At 50.4% G+C, this 11,792-nt stretch overlaps 1 protein-coding gene across 1 annotated transcript in view; it reads left to right on the top strand.

Annotated features, from left to right (window-relative positions):
- The first annotated feature begins 85 nt into the window (after positions 1 to 85).
- HDLBP (high density lipoprotein binding protein) overlaps positions 86 to 11,792 on the top strand; it is a 39,766-nt gene continuing 28,059 nt past the window's right edge. Inside the window, exon 1 of the mRNA XM_048077307.2 lies at positions 86 to 234. The gene's annotated coding sequence lies outside the window, so the exon portion shown is untranslated. The remainder of the gene's footprint in view (positions 235 to 11,792) is intronic.

Below are 11,792 nucleotides of genomic sequence, written 5' to 3'. Positions count from 1 at the left end.
GCCCCGCCCACCACCCCTCAAGCCCCGCCTCCGAGGAGGTGCCGGCGAAAGCGCGGAGCCGGGCCCCGCGCGCATGCGCCCGCCCCGTTCCCATAGCAACCGGGCGGGCAAGGGGCGGCGGGGGAGGGGCCGCCTGTGTGCGGGTAGGTCACGCGAGTCCCTCTTCTTCCCCAAGATGGCGGCCGGCCGCTCGGCCTCGTACCCAGCATAGGCTTCGCCGCGGGCCTACTAGAGGTAACGGCGGCTCACGGCGGCGCCCGGTGGCACCGGGAGGGGAGGGAGGCGCGGGGGGGGGGAGCGCTGCGGGTAAGCGGGGCGAGGCAGCGGGCCCGGCTCGGCGGCCGGGCGGGCTCCGCCGCCTCCGACAAGATGGCGGCAGCAGAGAGACGGGCGCGGGGGGCGGTGTGTCTAGCGGGCGCCCGGCTCTGCTCTATGGTCCCGGCCTTCCCCATTGGCGCGGGGCGGGTCACGTGCCGCCGCCTGCCCCCCCCCCCGGCCCCTCTACCCCCTCCTGTACCATCGAGACGGGGCTGGGGGTCCGCCCCCGCCGCCTTGGGGGGGGGGGGAGGGGGAGGGCGCGGGAGCCGGGCACCCCGGCAGGCCGGGCGGGCCTCACGCCTCCTCGCCCGTCCCGCGGTCCGCCCCGGCCTGCTCGGGCCGCTGGGGCTCGGAGAGCCGCCATCTCCTGCTCCTCGCACCGCTGGTGGGCCCGAAACGTGAGGGGCTGCGGCGCTGAGGGGGCTGTGGCTCGCCTCGGGCTTCTCAGGGAGGGCCGTGCCCCGCGGGTCCAAGGGGGAGAAGGCCGGCCCCTGCCGAGCCGTGCCCGCGGGGAGGCTTTGTGGCAGCTAGCTATAGGGCAGGGCGAGCCAGCGAGCAGGCAGAGCCGGGGTTAAGTGCAGGAAGGCCGAGGTCCTTGGGGCTGGCTTGGGCGGCACTAAAATGTCGGGCTAAGTGACCCCTCCCGGGCTGGCCTTCCCCAGCCTGCAGGAGGAGGGGTTCCCAGCGAGAGAGCGGGTCGTGCTGGGAATGCTAGCGATCGCAGCAGCAGCGCGCTCGTAACTGATGAGACGAGCAAGGCCCTTGAATTTACAGCTCTAGTTTAGAGCTTGCATGCAAATTCACAGCGCTCTGGCTGGGAATTAAAAATTAGGGGCGTCTGCGGTCCCAAGGATTTTGAGGGAGTCGTTTCTTTTCTTGTTGGCTTGTATAACAAGAAAAATCTATGCATTGATATGTGTTGTATTGCTTTACTGCGTATATTCTGTTAAGTAAGGCAAGTGAAGTGATGGCCCGGCGGAGTAGAGGCTCCATTTCCCATGCTGTTGTTACCTGAATGCTGCGAAATTCATGTTAGTTAAAATAGTTTCACAGATGATATAATGGCTTTTTCTTTTCTCCTCCATTCCAGCCTGAAAACTGGTGGTCCAGGCATAGTTTCATAGGCGATTTGGATATTCCTCCCTCTGGTACAGGAATATACATTAGAAGAAGGGCAGGAAAGGAAACAGTAACGTAATCTGTAGCTCTGTGTCTGTCAGAGCCCTGTATCTCCAGCCCTTTGTCTGTTCACATTTAAGCTGTTATAAGGAACAATCTTTCAGTTTGCACGTGGATTTTCATGTAGCACAGCCCACGTTAAAGGCAAGGCTAACCAGATACTCCCCCCCCCAAAAAAAAACAACCAAACAAAAAAAAACCACCTTTTCCTTCCAAAACAGCCCCCAGAGGTATAGTTTCTCATGGTTCAGAATGACAGGCACAGGAAAAGGTCTCTCTAGATGTGGAGGTAACAACGTCTGGAGGCCTGTAATGGCAGGGCTAGAAGAGGTGTTGCAACTCTAATTTGAGCTTTGCCTCCCCTTATAGATACGGTAAGCCTAGATCATTCTCAAAAGGCACTTTCCTGAATGTTTTCTAAGAAGCAGTTAGGGAAGATGGCTCCTTCTGTAAATTGTTCCAGCGTTTTCCTCCTGATAGTGTGACAGATAATCCCATCTCGTTCTTCACTGCAAGTTAAGCTGATCTCTTGTTCCCTTCTCCCCCCCACCCCCATCCCAGTTCTGCCTGAGATGGTGAAAACATCGCAGTGCTACTACTTGTGTTGAGTTATATTCTCCACTTTTTCATTAGTCCTTTCTAGACTGGAATGATGGAGAAGAAGGGCCTGACAGGAGAGCTAGCTGTGACCTGTGACTCCACAGCTGTTGTCGGTGCGCTGAGCCACCTCAAACAAGCCATCCTGTGCAGTTCACACCTTTACAAATTCACTCGTGGTATGGTATTGGTTCTGGTATTACAGCCGATACTGCCTTTCCCAAAACAGCCTCTTTCCTGGGAGCACAGCAGCCTGTTGAGCTGGTACAGGTGCAGGTAGGATCGTACTGCTGTATCTGGGGATTCCCCCCAGCCTACCAGTGGTGTGGGCAGAGCGGGCAGCGGTGGCGCTGAGACCAGACTGCGGTGTTCAGACTGGATGCGATGTGTGGCTGAAACGTGCAGTCACTGTGACTGGGAGGGCATCTGGGATTTCTGTATAGTATAGGATGTACATGAAAACGTTATTTCTGTGATTTTAAGAAGCCACGCAGCAATGGCTGAACTTTCTTTTTGGACTCAGGAATCTACAGAAGGAAATCTTCAGGTTTATACTATGTACACTTGTAAAATGAGCCTTAAAGTAAAAGAGGAAGACTCTAGCAAGTGTCCTCATGCTTAGAAACTGGCAAGCAGTAAAAATGGGGTCTGGAATTTGCCTTTACACTTTCCTTGCGGTCAGAAAGAGAAGTTACAGATCCATCAGTCTCATTCTGAGCAGAAGCAGGCACCAAGCGTAGTCTGGCAAGACACCACAGTGAGAAACACCGGCCTTTTAGCACCCTGTGGATCCCACACAGTACGAGCCTCCTCTCCGGACGTTACCCTTGTGGCCGTGCTCTTGTGGTGTTGACGAAGACGTGCACTGCTGGAAGAGTTGCAACAGGGGTTTTTAAAGTGGGCTGAGGAAGGCATGCTCACCCAGGGTGTAACGAGTCTAACTTGTCCAAGGGCATGTTACTGGGAGGCCCAGAGCCTATAAAGCTTTTGCAACACGGGCCTGTGCAAGAGTTAAGTAGGTGTTGATTGTATTAAAATACCAGAACAGATAAAGGAGAGATGTAAAGAAAAACCCGGCTGCAGCATTAGGCCCCTGGTCTTCTTTCTGATTGCCTTAACCTTGAAAGAAGAGAGCATTCGGTTGGATTGTGTAGTGCGGCGCTGTTAGTTGGTGGCTTCTTGTTTTCTGTCTGGGTTTTTCTGGGGTTTTGGTCTAGAAGCTATTCCAGTAGAGCCCATGCTCATGGGAGGCGGTGGCGGTTATTGTGGGCAGCAAGGCTCCGCGTGGAAGGCAGGGCCCGGGCTGGTAGGGCCTGTTGGGAGAGACCGTGGGGGAGCTGGGGAGAGACCCAGAGCTGTTCTCATAACCTGGCGGGGTCGTGTTAGGCTGCTACTTGCGGCAAGAGTGCAGTGTCCCAAGTTAGGGGGTTGTTTCAAGAGCTCTTTTCATTTTCATTTTAGAAATTACTAGTTTTAGAAGAAATTTTTTGGGTTACGGGCTTACCCTGGATTGGACTTAGACCTGAGAGAATTCATCTTGCGGCTTTATTTAGCCGTCCTTTAGCTTTAAAAGGAGAACTGTTTACATCCTAAAAATCTGCTGTTAGAATCTTGTGAGTTATATTGCCATCGTAAATGGAAAAAGCCTGCATGCTTCATAATTGCAGTGACCTTTTTCCCCCATCTTCCTTCTATGCACTAACATTGCCCTGTAGCTCTCGTGGTGTGACTTCAGTGGAAGAGAATCTCACATTATGAAGGGAGTCAGGTTGAAAAGAGATGTATCAATAAACAAGGAGGAAAAGTTCTGGCCAAAGCGGGGGGAAAAGCTTCTTTATTTAGAATATTGTATGTGTATAGAAGTCTCTGGCTTGCTGGAAGATTTATCTGTGTAAGGTTTTAATTCTAACAAGGGAAAGTAGTTGGGCTGAGATAAGTGTTCTGGGTTTATTTTGTCTCATAAGAAACTTATCTATGTTGAAGCTGAAGCAGTGCTTTTTGCCTTCGTTTAGGTGATCTTTGTTGTTTCACAACACAGGTATTTTCCCAATCTCCCAGAAATACAAGTATTCTTTCTAGCAGCTATTGTATTATACATATTGTTTCCTTTGAACTTGCTGGTAGACATTGCTCGTCTCGTGACTGGTCTGACTTAGTTGATTCTCGCATCTGGTAGATGCTTCAATTCCTGAAGATATCTACTCCTATTCTGCAAATTATGAGTAGGTATCTTAGCGTGTAAATAACTGGAATACGTTCATGCCTCGTGGTGCTGATTTTCTGACTTCAGTTGACTCAGGAAACATTTGGGTTGAACTAGGCACACTGAAACTTTGTGTCTGTGTGTTTTGGACGGGGTTAAATAGGTTTCTCCTGCAAAGAAGGCAGGGAGTGTGCAGCGATGTGTGCCTTTGTGCGTCCAAAAGCCGTTCGGATTTCTGCACGCTATTTTAAATGATGCAAAATGGCAGTGGCGTGTAGAGGAGGCAGGAGGAGGGAAGAAGAACCTGGCGTTAGACTTGGCATCGCAGCGGTTCTCCTGCCTACCTGAGGGAGGATTGAGTCTCTTCCACAGCATTTTTGGCAGCTGCCGGTCTCGGGAAGAAACCTCTGCTCGGCAGGAGCAGCGCACAAGCCCCGTGCCAGGCAGGAGCGATGCTGGCCACGCGAGCAGGAGGTTGCTGAGCGCAGCGGTGGCTGCGGCCCCGCGCGGTGAGAGCCGGGCCTCGCTGGGGCAGCCACGCCAGGAGCGCGACGCCCTTGAGTGGCAGCAGCTGAGGCAGGGAGCTGCGGCAGCTGGAGTCTCGAAAGAGGTGCTTGCAAAGCAGCTGGCAGAAGAAATGGGGAGAAAGCGGAGAAAAAGATGGACCGCAAAAGGGGATGGTTGGAGGAAATCTTAATGAGTTTAACTGCAATGGAAAAATGGCACTGCGAGAAGGGAAGGGATTGGCTCGGTGGCTGTAAGATACCAAGAAATGATGATTCATAGGAAAAAGTCTGCCTTTGAGAGGATTGAATAGCACAGTAATATTCATGCAACCTCCCTTAAACGACACTCTTTAATTTAATTGTAAAGTAAAATGGATTTATTTGTTGACGCAAAATGGAAGTAGTACCAGATTCTGTTACACTCAGCAGCGCAGTGTCTGGAACTGTTTTCCAGCATCAGTTTTGTTGTCTTTTCTAAAGATTTTACACTAATGGGAAAGAACCATTTGGGAAATATTTGGGGATGGAACTGATGGACATGTTTGTTGCTGATAGGGGCTGGGGATGACAGCCAAACAGAACTCCTCAAGTGTCCTGCATGTGAACAGAAGTCATAAATGTGGGTGATTCTGGTGAAAACCATCCAGACCTGTAACATGTACAGCACGCCCTTTTGTCTGCACAAAAAATATCTGGGAATGAACACTTCTGGAAGGGAATACTGATACTGGCGGGCTGTGGCTTTGTACTCGGTGATCCGGTGTCCCAGCACCTAACTTGCCCTGAAGGGGGAGAGGCTGGGGGCAGTGCAGTATTTTGGCTGTTACCGCTCAGCTTGGAGGTGGCTGGAGCCAGCCTTTTCCTTGTGTTAAGCTCACAATTCCTTGGTGATGGTCTCAGTCAAAGTCCACAGAAGAGCTGTCTGACCCACGCAGAGGACTCGGACTTTAAAGGAAGGTCACTGGTATCGTATCTTGTCATAAATATAAAGCAGATACGGCTAGCTTTCGTAAAGCTAACCTCTGGCAGATATTTCATCAGGGACCGGCTAACTGGAAGAACCATCTTGCATCACTCAGATGTCAGGCTTGGTCTAAGGTACTGGCACGTAGCAGGGGCGTCACCCTCTGTCCCTTTACCCTCACGTCTGCTAGTGTTGGTGGACTGTTTTTTCACACTGTTTTTTGCGGTGGCTTGTCTGAAAAATCCCTGAAGGCCTCTGAGAGGAGCACCGAGCGCCCGGACACCCAGTGCTCGACGCAGGTGTGGCCACCTGCAGTAGGACCGCTTGCTGTTTCTCTTCCTGCTGCTGGTCCCCTGCCTCTGGCTGTCCCTGCGTTTCTCGTACCGGGGATTAAACAGGACAGGATGTTTGCCAAAGGTGAGGGACAAACAAAGCCTGGGGCAGGGACGGGGACATCGGGCATGGGGTGGGCACCCAGTTCGGGTCAGGAAAATGGCAGTGAAGAAGGGTCAGAGCTGATGCCGGGAAGATGGCCCTGTTGGAAGGGATGGGGCAAAGCCAGAGAAAAGCCACAGTGGGGCGAGAGGCCAGGAGCTACCGAAATGGGGCCGTTGCTGCTGGTCCCAGGGTTCGAGGCTCTCCAGGGGTGCTGGAGGCGGTGCGGGCTGCCTGACCTCCCTGCCCCTCCCTTCTCAGCTCAAGCCCAACGCTGGCTGTTTCCATTGCACAGCAGAAAGTAAGTTTGCTCTTATCTCTGTTCAGGTGATAAAGGGGAACGTAAACCTGCGTCGGAGCAGCTAGAAGGAAAGTCGAGGACAACAACTCGGAGAGCAGGCGGGGTGTGAGAGGGAGGAGGGCAGGTGTTATGGCTGGCCTGTTGTTGTATGTGCTTGTGTTTTCAGAATTAGTGCCTTAGCGCTTGCTACAGCCTACTGGGATTTAGGTGCCTGGTCATGCGGGGACCCTTCGAATCTCTGGAGAAGCTCCGGTTTGTAAATACGTGGCTCTGCTTGCAGGTAGAGCTGGTTAAGTAGCACTGAGGAAACCGTGAAGTTCTACGCCTGCTCTTGTAAATGGTGTCATGAAATTAAAATGTTGACTTGATGGCTCTGGTTGCGATGGAGCTGTGGCTAAAAATGAGATCAAACAGTACGTAGCGGAAAAAGCATCGAGAGACATTTAGAAGTTCTTGGAAGAGATTTTAAACCTTTTATTTCTCCCTGCAGCCTCGCGCTGCTCATCCAGCAGAGACAACAGCGGCGTGTGGGTGGAGGACTGCACGGCGTCAAGTGTCAAAGCAAAAAAACTGTGCCTAAAACGGCACACGTGCCCTTCCAGCTCCAACCCAAAGATGAGCAGGGTGGGACTGGAACTGATTCAGTTATCAGAAGATGTTTTAAGTGTAAAATAATACTATTTGCAACAATTAGGGAGAATAGCTTCGCTCGGCTCCCGCTGTCTGTCTCTCTTCTTTCATAGCAGGCTTAGAGTGGCCTTGCAGCTTTGGAAGGGAAGACCGTCTGTTTTTTCCCTGTCAGTTCAGATCACCGTGATGTAATTCTCTCTAACTCACCAAGAGCCTTTTGCTTGGCCTGGTGGAGATTAGGAATTAGTGCTTGGCTGTGGATGTGCTGAGCCCCTGTTGCATGCGCTATGAATAGGACAAAGGGACGTTACGCTTAAATAGCTAGGGTCTTGTCACAGCTTTCAAAAAGTGGCAGTTAAAATCAGGTATTTACTTCATTGTTTTTTCATAGGGATTGCTGCCAAACGGAAGGTGTTCTGGGTTCCTTCCCTCTCCAGACAAATCGCTAGCCTCCCTGCAAGTTTGCTTGATTTTTATTAGTTCTTCTAAGGTTTGCGCCCGTCGCAGTGACACTGGCTTTTGTGGGTCGTGTTTTCAAACTGTTTATTGTAACCTGATGGTAGAAATAAAGAGGAAGATCTACAAAGTGTCGTGCAAAGCCATGTGACTTGGGGAGCTGGAACTCAGAGAAAAAAAAATACCAGAGCACGTCGAAAGTTTATAAAAATGGAGCTCCAGCATTCCCTGAAGTCTCCGTTGTCCAATAGACATCAGTAACTGAGGAATCTTTAAAATCTCTCAAGGGGCCAGGAATAGCCCTGCTTACATTTTTCTGTATAATATCTGGAATCAAAGGAGCTAAGCAAGGTATAAAGAATCGCGTCTCATTTAGTTTGCCATTGTTCTTATTTTTTTCGTTTGCTCTGTCTCCTTACCTAGCAGAGTCTCTGTGAAAGGAAGTGGTCGTCATCTTTAGAAACTGCTGCAGGAAGCTCCTCAGATTCTGGCCTGCAGAACAGCCACTCACGAGTGCCTGTGGGAGCGTATCAGGGAAACCACTGGCACCTTGCAGCGCAGGGACGCTGTCAACTTCACATTGTCTAATTAGGTGATGAGTAATGTGAACAAATGGGGAGGGGGGAGTTCAGGCCTTGCAAGTCCCTTGCTTTTCCGAGCTATGTGATACGTAGCGCATGAGAGCTTCTGGCAACGTCTCTTAAAAAAAAAAATAAAATGCCACGTGTTCATTTTATATTACAATTGTCAAGAGAGGGAGCGAGGGACTCTGAGAAGGTAAACAAAAGAAGTCCAACCCGGTAGCCAAAGGAGGGTGAAGTGAAAGTTTCCTTTTGAAGAACAGAAAGAAAATAGTGCGTGCTTTGTTCTGCAGCATCTCTGCAATCCGTGCTCGTTGGCTCACTGTGATATTTAACCACAAGCGTTCAAACAGGCTTTGGGAAGTAGCTCTCAGCTAATTACCGGTGGCAGATTTTTCTTCTTCGGTGCAGGTTGAGCAGGGAACAGCAGTGCCGCAGCAGCCCTCTGAAGGCACCTGTGTAAGATGAGCACGCAGTGGTAATTTTTTAAATGAAAAACCGTGTTCAGGTAATAACATGCTTCGTGTTCAGCATAAGCAGTTTGCCCGGAAAGTTTGTGCAGCTTTGGAGCCCTGATCACCCCGGTGTGGCCCTGCTGGGAGCAGGAGGCTGAGCTACACACCAGGGCCCCACACCTCCAGCCGATGTTTGAAGCTCTGAATTTCTGTGACTTCTTCCTATTCCGCTACTCTGCCCGAGCTGCCTGTCAGGGAACTTGTTTTCCGATCCTCTTCCCAGTCGTTGAGTCAAGTCAGTGTTTTGTTTTGCTTTACTGTAAAACTGTGAGGCACCACAGGAAGATACTTCCTTTCACTTTGTCCCTCGTGTTTAAATTGTTTTCTGGATCTCCAAGGCAGAAGACCTGAACTTTGCCTCTACTCTGATGAACTTTTCAATGACTAGATTTGCTATAACTGCCTCTGAAGCACAGGTAGGAAATCCACCTCAATCATTCTTGGTCTGAGTGTATTATTTCTCTGTTAAATTACCAGATTTCTCCCTCAGTCTCCGTGGAAGAACTGCCTCTGACCTTTTGCGTGGATTTGGATTGATTTTATTAAACTGTCCATTGACTTTCTTCCTCATCTCTGAAATGGCATTTGTTTTGTCATAGCAGCCGGTATCCAAGGATCACAGCGTTCTAACAACGTGAAATGAAATACTAACTCCACAGAGTAAATCAAGACCCCTGTGTGTGTACAGCCAGGGCGACTGAGAGAATTTCACCACAGCAGATCGGTACCAAAGCTAACAGTGGAGCTCAAGTCTCTTGATGGTTTGTCGGTGTTAACCACCAAATCCAGTTGCCTCACAGTATTCCAGTGTAAGAGATGCGTGCCTCCCCCTGAACTCAAAGCTTTTTCTCTCGCTGTGGTCAGAGGGTACTGAAGGTACTCGGTCATACTGGAACTCTGCCTATAGCACTAAGTTGCTCCTCTTCTTCTCCCAGAATAATCTATTTTGCTTGTCCCCATTTTGTAGAGTGCCCTGTGATAGTTTAGGAAAGGCAGCATATATATTGTTTGCTAGTTGATGGTTGCATAATTTTATTGTCAGAGTGCCCAGGAAATAAATAAGTCTTTTAACAACCATTTTGGCCTGAGAGGCCTGCTGAGGTTAGTCACCTTCCTTCAGTGGCTGCCCAGCCCCTCTGCTTGTGCAGGGAGAGGATTGCCCTCTATAAACAAGATGGATTTACCAAGAGAAAGGCAAATGATGTCGCGGTCCCCTGGGACCCCTTATTTATACCACCTAGGTTACGTGAGACAAACACATGCAGTCGCTCTGTGCCTTCCAACCCTCTCCCTCGGTCACAATGGAGTTGGGATTAGCGTATGGGCTCAGGCAGGCTTTTCTTACCAGCAATTCTCTACTCGGGTATTTACAGTGGGCCTCTGAAGATGGTGAGATTGCCTTAGGTACAGCCGAGGGCAGAATTTGGCCCGCAGAATCCCTGCTGACTGGTAATGATGTATGAGTGAGGAAAAGAGGAGCCCGACTTGAACACCTCTGGCATTTTCCTTCCTTGTGGCAAATAAAATCTGGTGTGAAAGCCATTCAGACACACATAATGTGGACTCACTTTCAGTCAGTGTTTTATGATGATTTCTCCCCGTTCTCATGATGGAAGGATCTATATAACTTGACCCCTAACTTCAGAGTTTTCTTGTAGAAATAAAAAAAAAAAAAAAATCCCATTGGAAGGGGAGGCCATAGTGATAGCTTCAGAGCTGAGCAGCATATCTTGCTGGCTTTGTCTGAGAACCTAAGCGCTCTCTGGCATACGAGTGCCCTGTGCCCTGAATCCTCTTCCATCATGCTTTGTTTTTGTTTTTAATATTCAGATTACTTCCTTATCCCATTCTCCCCTCAGCCCGCCTTCTGTCATGCCGCTGGTGAGGGATGTGCCAAAGTGGATATTTCCAGGGGTAGTTCTTTTGTGGTGTTCTGTGACTTCTGTGTGTAGGATGAGCACCCAGGGTATGAAAAGGGTGCTTATTTGTACAGTTTTAGAAATCTGGAGTTATATTTAACAGGAAATAAAGTCATAGCGTGCGCGCGCTCTTTGGAGCGTGCTTCGGTTGCTTTCCAAATAAGGCTGGCAGTTTCTGGAAGGAAAAAGAGGGATAACAATATAAGAACAGGCTGGAAGAAATGCTTTGCGAAATCCCAGCTCAGCTGAGGGTGCGTGTGCCAGCAAAGACCAGCCTTGTTGTAGTCTTTGCTCCAGTGGTTTAAGGAGCTGAAAGCTTTCTCCTCCCTTCCCCAAGAGTCCTGGAGTCACTATGGAAAGCTGCTTGGTACCTCAACCTTGGCTTTCGCACCGAATGGGTTTGGGGCTTGTTTTTTGGAACCCATGTTCGTCAGTGTTAAGTTTATCTCTGTTTGAGTTTCATATTTCTGCCGGTCCAATTTTTGTGTCCTCCCTCCGACTGGTGATATGAGCTGCCAATTTGATAAGCTGTGGAAACTGTGGATTGCCCAAGCCTTCACCCTTGCTGTCACACGTTGGTGTTCTTTTCTAGGAGGTTTCCTTTCTGCTTGTTCTCGCAGGTGAAGAAACCAGGGTCTGTTGTAGTGCTGCTGAAGCATGCTAGGAGCAGGGGGGCAGGTTAGTGTTTGTCGAGGTGTCGGGTACCTTCTTCTGTCTTCCCTCCCCTCAGCTACCAAACCCAGCATTTGGAGGTGAGTTGCCGCTTGTGGGCAAGTAGCCTGAGAGGCGCTGAGCAGCCCCTGTAGACCTTGCCCTGCCTGTGCCGAGTCTTACTGGGCACGGTGGGATGCAGATGGTGCGGTGCTGGCGGAAGGCGCATCAAGTCGCAATAGGCCTTCCAGCATCCTTTGAATGTGCGTTCATCCATGCCCGGGACACTTAGTGAATGCGGGAGGAAAGGTGGGGTCTCATCCCCGACCCTTTACCCCGTGGAATGTCTCAGTCCTCTGCGGAGGGCAGCGTGGGACAGCTGTCCTTCAGCAGCAGACATCAGCGAAGGTGGCACGTGGTGAGCTGCCCTCGGCCTTCCGGTAACCTCCTGCCACTTGCAACTGCAAATAAAGGAAGAGGCACAGAGACGGGTAAGGATATTCCCTCTTAAACAGTCTGGGAGAGGGAGCTCTGGTA

The sequence above is a fragment of the Anser cygnoides genome, chromosome 9, assembly GCF_040182565.1.
Source record: "Anser cygnoides isolate HZ-2024a breed goose chromosome 9, Taihu_goose_T2T_genome, whole genome shotgun sequence".
NCBI classification, from domain to species: domain Eukaryota; kingdom Metazoa; phylum Chordata; class Aves; order Anseriformes; family Anatidae; genus Anser; species Anser cygnoides.
Note: the sequence above shows the minus strand (reverse complement) of the source record. Positions and strands in the feature narration are given on the sequence as shown.